The sequence below is a fragment of the Callospermophilus lateralis genome, chromosome 4, assembly GCF_048772815.1.
Source record: "Callospermophilus lateralis isolate mCalLat2 chromosome 4, mCalLat2.hap1, whole genome shotgun sequence".
Classification (NCBI taxonomy): Eukaryota; Metazoa; Chordata; class Mammalia; order Rodentia; family Sciuridae; genus Callospermophilus; species Callospermophilus lateralis.
Genome location: NC_135308.1, coordinates 143,192,695 through 143,203,158, shown reverse-complemented (window position 1 = coordinate 143,203,158; position 10,464 = coordinate 143,192,695). Strand labels below are relative to the sequence as shown.

The 10,464-nt window shown below is 42.0% G+C and overlaps 1 pseudogene; it reads right to left on the bottom strand.

Moving 5' to 3' along the window:
* Nucleotides 1-1,875: 1,875 nt before the first annotated feature.
* Nucleotides 1,876-2,406, bottom strand: LOC143397159 (large ribosomal subunit protein eL24 pseudogene; annotated as a pseudogene).
* Nucleotides 2,407-10,464: the final 8,058 nt, after the last annotated feature.

Below are 10,464 nucleotides of genomic sequence, written 5' to 3'. Positions count from 1 at the left end.
CAATTGTATCCCTTCCCATTGCCTACATTTTGACTTCTCCTGGCTTCGAGGTGACGAGAGCTGAGAACTAGGTCATCCAGAGAATAAGAACCTTTTTTTCTTAACTAATTTGTAAATATTCATTTGTGGGCTTTTGCCCCGTTCAGAGTTTCATACAAACCGACCACACTTCTTGTGAAGCCCCTTCTCCCAGTTTTCTTCCCTCGTTTTTATGAGCCATGTCACCTGTCAAAATGTGTCAGCAGCTTGCCAGTAAAGAGAGGACAGGTCAGCAAAAAGTTAAAAGAAATAAGAGACTAATGCTTTGTTTCGAAGATGCAAATCCATAGAGAGAGACAAATTAATAGGCTAACAAAGTGCCCCATGAGCCACTTGTAAACACCTGCCTTTGGTGTGTCAGAGTCTTTCCCAACTTTGATGTTGAGATGAAAAGGTAAAGAATCTGGAAGCATTTCAAACGCTGAGAAAGCGCTTCCTTTCAAAAAGCCTTTCGTCTTCCAACCATAGTCGCTCACTAGTTTCGAAAGAAAGACTAAGAAACATGATGTAATTTTATGGCATTTTAATTGAACATTCTATTCTGGAACACTGTAGTCAAGACATAAAAAGTGACGATGGCTTTCCCAAAGAACAAATATATTTCCCTTAGGCTGTCCAAGGATTGTTGAAGTTGAGTTCTTTGGACGCTGTTTCTGGTGAGCTTGATTAAAATATCCACCCTTATTCATTGCTCGGTATATATCACTTTAAGTTGAGAGAGCACTCTTAGAAGTCATTTAATTTTTTTCCAGGAGCCCAATGGTTAGGTGTAATTTCTAACTGAGGAAACTGAGACTCAGAGAAGATGGATTCCTTTTCCAGGTCACAAGGGAGAGAAGAGCAATGGAGTCAGTTTTCAGTTTTGCCCTTTCCAAACTTTAACATGTTCAGAAATGTCTGGAGCTCGGTATACACTCTGTGAGTAAGGAGGATTCCTTGGGGTAAAGCAACAATGAACTTGAGCTGTGGGGCTAGGCACACTTACTCACATGTCTGGCTTTTGGGCCACAGCAACAGGACAACTGGGTCATGTGTCTGCAGCCCGGCTCAGGCTGCCTGCATGTGGCCGGACTCCAAAAGCAGGAAGACTGAAGAATTCCAGGGCATAAGCACTTTTTGAGACTCCTCTGGCATCACGTTTGCCAATGGCTCATTGATCAAAGCAAGTCCTGTGGCCAGACCTAGATTCAGGGGTAGAGAAATAGATACCTACTCTTATGCCATGCTGCAAAATATTAGTCTTTTTTTTTTTTTTTTTTTTGCAATCAATCAATTACAAGGGAGGCACCTGAATCTAAATTAGGCTTTCTCTCTCTATCCCCCTACTATTTTCTACCTCTAATTCTGTTTTGATTAATCATTTATAGTAGACTTGGAGAAGCATAAACACATAGAAGGTGGATCATGAGGGCAATATTAATCTGTTAGTTGAGGATATTGATGAAAATGTGTACAGATTGGTTACTGTCTCCCTTCTGGATCTGATCCAGATATCCTTATATTCTCAGTTGCAATTCTGCATCATTTTCTGATCTCTCTCTTTTTTTTTTTTATTTTAGCATTCAACCATACATCTTTTATTGCCTTATTCTAACATTTCTCCAATTAAAAGGGTTACATCAGAAGGTATTATTCGTGAGAAATGAACTTTCATTATTTTGGCACAGGAAATCAAACCCAGAGCACATGTATGCTAACCAAATAGTCTACAATTTTGATCAATACCCCCAGCCCCAAGAAATGAACTTGAAATTGTCTTAAATTCTCAACTTTACTGTACACCTATTACCATATGACCCCAACATGCCTGTTTAGGAGCAAAAATTCAACACCATCTAAGTTATAGACATCTTTATTTTAAAATCTCATCTGCCAATTTAGCGTTTTCCACCAACTCGGGGAGCAGAAACCTTCACAGGTTTCACAATCTTTTGCTTAGGTGCTGCCTTTGTCGGAGCCTTAGCAGCAGCCATTGCCGTCTTTTTAGATGCCTGCTTAGCCTTTTCTGCTTCCTTGGCAGCCCTAATAGCTTGCTCTCGTTGAGCCTTTCTAACTTCTGGTTTCTGATTCCTCTTGACCATGATGTCAGCAAGGGATGCACCAGTGATGGCCCTCTGAAATTTGACTGCACGCCGGGTTCTCTTCTTTTGAATTTCTTCCGACTGGCCCTTTTTGTGCTTTCTTCTGTAGAGGACAGTCCAGTTTATCTGCCGAGGAGTCCTCTTGGATAGGAAAGCTGACTCGCATTTTGCATTAAGAAATTGGAAAACCTTTCCGTCGGTCCTGGCGTAGGGCCTCCCGTGTCCGGGGTATATCTTGTACCCGCTAAAACTGCACAGCTCGACCTTCATGGCGGCAGCTGCTGGGATAAAGGGACGACAACGAAGAGCTTCTGATCTCTTTTTTCATCCTCTGCTGGTTGAACCTGGATTGGCTGCTTCAGATCTCAGGTCTTTCAACTACAACCATTCACAAAGTTCAGACACTACAAGGTTATGTTTATACTGCTGCCTTCGTCCATTTTCTGTTGCTATAATAGAATAACCGAGACTGGGTAATACATAAAGGAAAGAAGCTCACTTTAGCTGAGGGTTCTGGAGACTGAAAGGTCCAAGAATCAGGCAACTATGTTTGGTGAGGGCCTCATGCTGCCTCAACTCATGGCAGAAAGCAGAAGGGTGAGTGGGCATGTGTGGAGGAGACGAAACACAAAGGCAGGGCTGGGGATGTGGCTCAAGCAGTAGTGAGCTCGCTTGGCATGCATGCGGCCAGGGTTTGATCCTCAGCACCACATACAAACAAAGATGTTGTATCCGCAGAAAACTAAAAAATAAATAAAAATTCTCTCTCTCTCTCTCTTTAAACACACACACACACACACACACACACAAAGGCAGCCTCACTTTATAACTACTCTTTGTGGTAACTAATCCCATCCCTCTGGAGTGAGAACTCTCAGAGGGAAAGAAAATCCAAACACCTCCCACTGGGCCCACCTCCCAACACTGCCAGGTTGAGGAACCCAGCACAGGAAGCTGGGGGACGCATTCCAATCATACCAGATACTTTAGTGATTTCTGTTTCTGACGGGCACTCTATAGAATTCCACACATTCAGAACCTTCTAGAAATGTGAATTCTTCATATGTAAGTGTCTCTAGGCATGTATTTAGGACAATGTTGGGGTGATTTAATGGACTCTTCAGCTGTAGTATGAGTGTTGCTTAAAACATTTACATCTTACTAGGAATGGAACCACCATAGGATCCAGCTATACCACTTCTCAGTATTTATCCTAAAGAATTAAGTTCAGCTTACTACAGCGATCCGTGCAAATCCATGTTTACAGCAGCACAATTCACAATAGCCAAATTATGAGACCAGCCTAGGTGTCTGTCAATGGATGAATGGACAAAGAAAATGTGGTATATATACACGATGGAGTTTTTTTCAGCCATGAAAAAGAATGAAATCATGTCATTTGCAGGAAAATGGATGGAACGTGAGAACATTATTTTAAGCAAAATAAGCCAAACTCAGAGAGCCAATGGACATACGTTTTCTTTCACAAGGAAGCTAGAGAAGAAAAAAGAAAAAGGTGGGAGTGACCTTAGAAAATTGAAGGAAGATGATAGAGGAAATTGACTGGGTGGAGGGAGAAGGGGAGAGAAAAGGGAAAATACTGGGAAATCATATTGGCTAAATTATTATACTGTGTGCATGTTATGAATAAGTAACAACAAATCCCATAATGTACCAATAAAAAATACAGAAAACAGAGGGCTGCAGATGTAGCTCAGTGGTAGAGCATTCCTGGGTTCATTCTCCAGCATAACAACAACTTAAGAAAGACTTGTCTCTTTTATTTATTTTTTAATTTGTTCTAATTAGTTATACATGATAGTAGCATGTGTTTTGACATATTTTACATATTTTACATATATGGAGTATAACTTCTCATTCTTCTGGTTGTACATGATGTAGAATGACATTGGTTGTGTAATCATATATGCACATAGGATCCTAATGTCTGATTCATTCTACTGTCTTTCCTATTCCCATTCCCTCTCCCTTCCTATCATTCTTCTTTTTCTAGTCCAAAGTATTTCTATTCTTCCCTAACTTTCATCTTTTTATAAAATTAGCATTCGCATATCAGAGAAAACATTTGGCCTTTGGTTTTTTGGGATTGGTTTATTTCATTTATCATGATATTCTCCAGTTCCATCCATTTACCAGCAAATGCCATAATTTCTTTTTTTATGGCTGAGTAATAGTCCATTATGTACATATACCACATTTTCTTTATCCATTCTTCTGTTGAAGGGCATACAGATTGGTTCCATAGTTTAACTATTGTGAGTTGAGCTGCAAAAACATTGATGTGGATGTGTCACTGTAGTATGCTGTTTTTAAGTCCTTTGGGTTTAAACTGAGGAATGGGATAACTGGGTCAAATGGTGGATCCATTCTAAGTTTTCTGAAGAGTCTTCGTACTCCTTTCCACTGAAGTTGGACCAATTTGCAGTCCCATCAGCAATGTATGAGTGTGCCTTTTCCCCCACATCCTCACCAACAGACTTGTCTCTTTTATAACTTGATGATGCAGGGCTGGGTATCGGGGATGTACATCAGTGGTAGAATGCTTGCCCAGCATGTGCAAAGCCCTGAGTTCAATCCCCAGCACCACAAAAGAAAAAATAATAATAAAACCACTCAATGATGCTTCTTTTCTCCCCGGTTGGGCATTTTGCAGCTGTGGAATCTAGGATTGACAACTTTCCATTTGCTGCTTCATCCACAGGTTTCACTATGAAATATTTCATACGGACTTTCATATAAATTATATTGCCTTGTAAGAGTTTGTGTCAGTATGGAACTTGGTGATCTGGAGAGTTTCAGAAGACTGTGCTTGCTCTGGAGCCCTTCCAATCTTGTCTCCTATGAGTCACTCCTTGTTTATGGGCCTTGGTCTCTCTTTACCACCATTGCACACATTGTTCCAGTTGATTGAGAGCTCTTGTCCCAACTCTGCATGACTGTTCCTTCTTATTTATCAGGTCTCAGTTTAAATGTCAGCTCCTTGAAGAAATTTTTTCTTACTTTTCTTTTTATCTTAAATAGTTTTATTGAGACATAATTTTCATTTCACTAAATTCACTCATTTAAAGCATACAACTCAGTGGGGTTTTAAAAAATTTTTTTAATTGTCAATGGACCTTTATTTTATTTATTTATATGTAGTGCTGAGAATCGAATCCAATGCTTCACACATGCTAGGCAAGAGCTCTACCACTGAGCCACAACCCCAACTCAGTGGTTTGGTATGTTTACAGAGTTTTCCAATTACCATAATCTAACTTTAACACTTTCATCACCTAAAAAGAAACTTTGGGGCTGGGGATGAGGCTCAAGTGGTAGCGCACTCACCTGGCATGCATGCGGCCCGGGTTCAATCCTCAGCACCACATACAAAACAAAGATGTTGTGTCTGCCGAAAACTAAAAAATAAATATTAAAATTCTCTCTCTCTCTCTCTCTCTCTCTCTCTCTCTCTCTCTCCCTCTCTCTTTAAAAGAAAGAAAGAAAGAAAGAAACTTTGTACCAATCAGCAGTCACTCAACATTCCCCACCCCCACCTCGAACACTAGGTAACCACTAATCCACCTAGAGATTTGCCTATCCTGTATGTTTTATATAAATGAAATACATTTATGGTCTTTTGTGATTGTTTTTTTTTTTTATGTAGCATAGTATTTTTAAGTTTCTGGCTGAATAATACTCAACTGTATATGTGTCACATTTTCTTTCTCCATTTATCATTTGATAGACATTGTGTTGTTTCCACTCTTTTGACTACTAGGAATAATGCTCACATGAATATTCACATACAAGGTTTTGTATAGACATTTTTTCTTGGGTAGAAACCTAAGAGTTGGATTTTGTTGGGTTTCATAATAATTCTATTTTTAACCTTTTGAGCAACTTTTAGATGATTTTCCAAAAGAGAGTATGTAATCACTCATCTTAAGGATCTCTGTCCTTCCCCCCGCCCCCAATACAGTAGCCTACAGCTTTCTTTATTTACTCTTGGCACCTATCAACATCTAAAATTAACATTTCATTTATTGAGTCAATGCAACTGGAATGTGAGCTAGATGGTAGGAGGGGCCATGTCAGTCTTATTCACTGCTCTATCTCTAACACTTGGCACTTGCTTAGTATATAGTGGCACTCAATAAATATTTGTTACGTGGTTGAATAGTGAGTAAGTGAGACTTTTGGAAGATTGGTGTCAAGCTATTGGCAACTGGTATTGGGTGCAGGATTAGGATTTGAAATGCTGGCACAAACAGTGTTCTAAGAGACCTAGCAACAAACATTGTAATCAAAGCAGCAGAATGATTTTTTTTCCACAAAAGCGGAGTTACAATGTTTTGCTATAGCAGGGAAAAAAAAAAAAGTTCAAACCAAAGATCAGAGGGTTCTAGGTGTCACATAATCTATGTGTTGAGAGCCACAGTTTAGTCCGAAGGACACCTGGCATTTTGCTAGAGGGAATGGTTGAAAGGTGACCCTGCTCTGGGATTGGGGGGGTTCCGGGGGGAATAGGGCGGCTCCAGGATTAGGGCGGATCCTGCTGCCTCAGGCACCCGCTACTTTGGAGTTCCCATTGAGTTCTCCCGGGGTGCCGGGAGAATTGGCATGGAGCCCGGTGGAGGGAGTGTGTTCCTGGGAAGTGTGTGTAGAACGCTGGTGAGAGTTTGGGAATAAAGAGTTGCTGTTTGAACCTACAAGGCTTTTTGGCGGCTCGGTTATTTGTGCCCAGCCAGATTGCGGCACTATGGCTCAGTGATGTCATCAAGGACTGAGTTCTTTTCATTTGGTTATCTTTGGCCTCCTTCCTTCCACAGCAGTTCCCCAGGTGGTTAGGTGTTTACAAGATGACTACTAGTGACACTGGTTACATGCTCCTTTTATGCCTAATAGGAAAAAGAAATAAAATAAAATTGTGTGTGTGTGTTGCTGGGGATTGAACCAAAATCCTCATGCACGTTAGGCAACTACTCTACTGATAAGTTACACCCTCAGCCTGGAAGTCTTTTTCAAGAATAAATGAGCTGGGCACAGTGGCTTATACCTGTAAATCCAGTGACTTGGGAGGTTCAGGCAAGAAGCAAGTTCAAATCTAGCCTCAGCAATTTAGCAAGGCCCTAAGCAGTTTAGCAAAAAAAATTAAAATGGTCCGGGGATGTGCCTCAGTGGTCAGACATTCCTGGGTTCTGTAAAGGTGAAATTTTTAAGCTGATTCTAAGCCGCAGAGTCTGAGTTAAAGTGTAAAAGACCGGACATTGTAAAGTTCCTAAACTGCAGGGCTTGGGTTAAAAAGTAAAAGACCAAGTATTGTTAAAGTTCCCCTGCTACCCACCAAACCTGTAATCCCGGTAGCTGTTAGGACAATACCCGAACTGCCCAGTAAATATTCTCACTGACTCCTCTGGTTGTCTAATAACTTGGGACTCTGTGTAAAATGGCACGTAGGCATCGCAGGACCTAAAACCAATCAGTTTAAATGTGCACCCCGCTTAGAAGTGACCAATCACCCCTTCCCAATCTGTTCCTGCCAATGAATGTACTAATCAGGTCTCAGAGTTGTTGTTCAATTTTCCCGCGCCTCATGATGATTTGTTCTGATGTATGCAAAGCCCCCACCCCCTCCAAAAAGTGTACTTAAGCTCTGCCTGACCTCTGCTCTGGGCTCTGGGCTGCTCTACCTTCCTGAGTGAGCCTGGAGCCTCAGCATGCTGAATCAATAAAACCCCTTCTGCCAATTGCATGGAGCCGGTCTCTTGTAGTCTCTCCCTCCGACACTTCGCCGGACCCGTACAGTTCAACCTCTGGTATAATAATAATAAATGTTTTTCTTTTCAGTATCTTTAGGCCAACTTAGTTCCAGGGCCACTCCTGACCTAAAAGCAGCTGCCAAGGAATGCCATTACCCTGTGACCTAGACTACTCAGTTTCTACCCTGTAAATGGGGAATGACTCAGTAAGGAGATGAGCAAAGGGGGATGAGCTGAGCAAACTGGAATCTGTTAGGGAGGTACAGAGAATGGATGCTGGATGGGCAACGACAGTGGAGCAGAGGGAACTTCAGGTCAGCAGCAATCTCTGGGGGTCTGACCTGATGGGTAGGAGCATGGTGGCAGCAGCCTTTCCGAAGCCATCGTGGTATTAATGGAGGGAATGAAGCAGACACCTGGATCAAGAACTGGCTGACTTTTTCATTAAAGGGTCAGGTGACCATCCTTTTAGGCTTCATGGGCTGCCCTTGTAGCAGAAAAGCAGGAAGAGCCCACACACAAATGGGCATGAATGTGGGTTCAAATAAAACTTTATAAAAAACAGGTAGCAGGAGCTGGGGGTGTGGCTCAAGCGGTAGCGTGCTCGCCTGGCATGCGTGCGGCCCGGGTTGGATCCTCAGCACCACATACCAACAAAGATGTTGTGTCTGCCGAGAACTAAAAATAAATAAATAAATAAATAAACAACTAAATAAATAAATAAATAAACAGGTAGCAGGTACACTTGTCCTACAGGTTGAAGTTGGCCTATTCTTGGCTTCGACGATGGATAATATATTATCCTCACTGTTGGAAAAGCAGCTCAGAACCAGCGCTGTCTGAAGTTGGGTTGACATTTTCATTCTTGTGCATATTTTTGCACAAGATTCTTCTCTAAGTTTTAAGATACATTTCATGATGATTGTTACAGTTTAGATGTGGTGTTCCCCAAAAATTCATGTGTGAGATAATGCAAGGTTTGGAGGAAAAATGATTGGGTTATAGCCTTAACCTACACAGTGAACTAATCCCCATGGGATTAATTGAGAGGTGACTGGAGGAGGTGGGTTATTGGGGACGTGGCTATAGGGTATAGTCTCTCTCTGCTTCCTGAACACCCTGTGAGCTGCTTCCCTCTTCCACACTCTTCCACAATGATGTTCTGCCTCCCCTTGAACCCCAAGAAATGGAGCCAGCCTTCTATGGACTAAGACCTCTGAAACCATGAACCCTAAAAAACCTTTCCCCCTTTACAGTTGTTCTGATTGGGTGCTTTAGTCATAGCAGCAAAAAAGCTGACTAAAATAATGATTAACATTTTGAGGGCACCCACTATGTTTCAGACTGATTTGCCTAGTTAATCGTTCTCTTGTTGCTATCAAAATTTTCTGTTTGCTATTGGCTCTCAAAATTTGACTCTGAAGCGTGTAAATGTGGAGCTCTTTGATTTTTATCCTGTCTTGAGCATCTTGAATGTATAGATTAGGTTTTCATCAAATTTGGGACATTGCAGGCCATTATTTCTTTAAATATTGTCTCTACCCGCTTCCCTTCTCTCCATTCTGGTACAACCATTACGTGAATGTTGATGTGCTTCCTGGTGCCCTAGCGGGCTCTGAGGCTTTATCCATTTTTCTTAAATTTTAAAAAAAAGCTACAAATGAAAAAAGTTATTAGCTGGTGGTTGATGCAAGTGATTGCTGAGATTTCCTTTAGGACTAACTTTACATACAGACATGCAGAATTGCAAGTCACAAAATTAAAATGGAAAGTAAGGAGCATCCAAAATCTTTACTTTCTGGATTGGAGCCAGACACTTTGCTGCTCTAGTCAAACTATAATATTGCCCAAGAGTGAAGTTCATTTGGAAAAAAGGTCCCTTTGACTATTGGTTACATAAATAAAATGTCCAGAATGAGAATTATATCCACAACAACAGGGGATCACAAAACTTCCCACCCTTTCCCCTCTGAGGTGGTTGTCTTCCTCCCCTTCCCCTCACTTCTTAGAGAACGGTAACTAAGCAGATGGACCACGGAATCTGCTGATGTCCTTAGAAGCTTCTTACAGAAGCCCCAGTGCTAAGCCTCACCCTTGGGCAATTTCATCCTGAGCACCATGGGACGTCTCTTGGCAGAGGCTGGGGTCTGCTTTCAGCAGAACAGAAGTTAAAAAAAAAGAGAAGGAAGGAGGGTGGGGACAGGAAGGGACAACCATCAAGCTGCTCCCAAAGGCATTTCATTATTAACTGTGAGTCATCAACCAGTTCTCTTCTGGGAGATCTGTCATCCCCCCACTCATGGGATCTCAGAGAGGAGACGCAGAGCCCTGCCAGCAGGAAGGTGGACACAGGAGGGACGTGCGCAGGACCCTTGTGGTCCAGATCCAGTGCCTAGGCAACCACCTCAGGCTGACAGGGAGACAGCTGCCTTAGCCCGACTCACAGGCAGGTGGGTAGGGTCTTCCCTGAGGCCCCTCGAAAAATGAGAACAATTAGAGGCCAGACTCCCTCCACCCTGTTCAAGAAATAACGTGCTCTAGGTGTCCAGGGCTCATTTGGGACTGCTGTTTCTGTTCTTTCC